Genomic DNA, 2,561 nt, shown 5'->3' on the forward strand with positions numbered 1-2,561 from the left:
CTACGACTGACTATGTACACCAGCATATTTACTATTTATTTAGAAAACAAAATTTCCCATTGATATATTTTTATGGAAACTTTTTTCTTTTTTAAGATCTGTGGCAGTAGGTTTTATCTTTCAAATGTGATTTTATGAGGTTTTGGCTTACCTTATTTTGTGCCTTTGCCAATGCTTCTTTCTCTTTTTGTTTTCTTGACTGTGTCTTCTGCTGAATAAGCTTCACAATACATTTGATGCAGATTGTTTTGAAAATTAATAAAACCTATAGGAACTTCAAGTTGCTGGAACCCCTGTTGGTCTTCAGTAGAACAGGTGTTTTTAAATAATCATGTATATTTAGACCAAAGATGTGAAGATTTAATGCCACAGCACAGCTGGTGTTAATTACTGTGATGGAGGCAGACTGACTTGTACACAAAAAGAAGTTGTAACAGCGAAAAGCTGCTTTTATTAAAGGTAAATCTAAACAAAGTGCTAAATCTGTTTTTGATGCACTGACCGTTGTTAGTTTTATTGGGATTGATTTGTTTATTTTCATAGTCATATCTACCATTCATCTCTGAAATGTGCAAATTTTCTTGCTGCTACAGTATTTGGTGTTATGTGTACTTGTATGCAAAGTCATTTATTTATCTATTTCGTTATCTATGCTGTGATGAAATATTAAATAAACTATGATAAAAGCTTTTTTAAGCTGTTTTGTGTTTTAATTTATGTTGAAAATTTTGAATTTGTAACTGCTCYAACTCAGGAACCTGGACATACACTGGACCTTGTCATATCAAACGGCATTTCTGTTTCTAATCTTGTTATTGGTGATGCCWTTTTCTCAGACCACATGCCGGTTTTATTCAGTTTCACGACRTCACGAGGATCATGAAATTTTGGAGACATTTCAGTCCGGTTTCAGATCTCATCACAGCCTTGAGTCTGCTCTGTTGAAGGTGTTTAATGACATCTTCTTAGCTCTAGACTCTGGTGAATCTATCCTTGTGCTATTAGACCTCACTCCGGCATTTSACACTGTTGATCATAACATCCTCATTTCCAGGCTGTAGAAAGAGGTGGGTATCACAGGCTCAGCCCTCAGTTGGTTCAAGTCATACCTTTCGGACAGACAGTTCTGTGTTAACATCAAGGACTTCATGTCCTCATCKGCACCATTTCAATGGGGAGTACCACAGGGATCTATTTTGGGACCCCTTCTCTTTTCACTACCTAAGTTGGTACAGTTTTCCGTAAACGTGGCTGTCCGTTTCACCTTTATGCAGACAACTGTCAAATTTACTTTCCCCTGAAACAGGCTGGTCCATACTACATCGAACCGCTTCTTGACTGCCTGGCCGACATCAGAGATTGGATGACTTTAAACTTTAATGAAGAGAAAACAGAAGTCATTCTGTTTACAACTGACGACACAAACAGAAACACATGCATCCACCTTTCCTCTCTGGCCCCGTTTGAAAAACAACTTGTCACCAATCTAGACGTAAAAATGTATCCATACTTACAATTAATCAATTGTGTAAACTCTATTGTTAAATCCTGCTTTTTTCAGCTGAGGAGACTCTCCAAGTTAAACCTCATCCTGTCAAAAAGAAATCTGGAGACAGTAATTCATGCGTTCATTACATCCAGGCTGGATAACTGCAATGCTCTGCTGTGTGGAATCAGCCAGTCCTCCATTGCTCGTTTACAAATGGTTCAGAATGCAGCAGCCCAATTTCTAACTGGCACAAGTAAAAGAACATATTACTCCAGTTCTAGCTTCTCTTCACTGGCTTCCAGTTCATTTCAGAATTCACTAAAAGCCTCTCGTATGCCTAAACAACTCTGCCCACTCTTACCTCTCAGATCTAGTGCATCCACTTGTCCCACAGCACTCGGCTGCTTTAAGGTCCCTAACTCTCGTCTTAAACTGAGTGGTGACAGGTCCTTTTCTGCAGCAGGTCCAAAACTGTGGAAAGATCTACCACTACATGYCAGACAGTGTCCTTCCCTCACTGTCTTCAAGTCTCGCTTAAAAACACACTACTACTCTCTTGCCTGAGTGAGATGTTGCAAAACCTCACTGTGTATCATAACTCTGTTCAATTTGTGCTGTAATTATAAATGCCTCATATTTGTAATCCAGTGAAATTTTAGCTGTTGTTTATCTATTGTACAGCACTTTGGTTGGCCTTGTGCTGTTTTAAGTGCTTTATAAATAAAAGTGGTATGGAATTGTATCCTACAAATGTAGCTTGAATTATTTTATTGTAGAAATGCACAATTCAGTACCAGATTTATCTGCAATTTATAATGCACCATGCCCAAAAATCACATTAAGTGTTAACAAAAATCACAATAAGTGCTTAAACACCTGTTGCTGCAACATAATTTACAGTCAAAGTTTTAGACTGTTACTTTTCATTGTAATTACTCAACTGTATAAGTGTAAGTGTAAATGAATTCATGCAAATTGTTGTTTGAGTTGGTGTTTTAAATTTTGTTTTTAGTTTTTTGTGTTTTCACTTGTTTTGATTTTTGTTGTAGTTTTCTTTTGAACATATTTTGGG

General features: G+C 37.1%; 1 protein-coding gene across 1 annotated transcript in view; it reads left to right on the forward strand.

Annotated features, from left to right (window-relative positions):
• The window catches only part of prrg4 (proline rich Gla (G-carboxyglutamic acid) 4 (transmembrane)), a gene marked incomplete at its 5' end in the record, with an annotated part of 7,755 nt that extends 7,064 nt beyond the window's left edge, over positions 1 to 691 (forward strand). The window contains 1 exon segment of the mRNA XM_014001885.1: positions 87 to 691.
• Positions 692 to 2,561: the final 1,870 nt, after the last annotated feature.

Source organism: Austrofundulus limnaeus, unplaced genomic scaffold, assembly GCF_001266775.1.
Source record: "Austrofundulus limnaeus strain Quisiro unplaced genomic scaffold, Austrofundulus_limnaeus-1.0 Scaffold10, whole genome shotgun sequence".
In the NCBI taxonomy this organism is placed as follows: domain Eukaryota; kingdom Metazoa; phylum Chordata; class Actinopteri; order Cyprinodontiformes; family Rivulidae; genus Austrofundulus; species Austrofundulus limnaeus.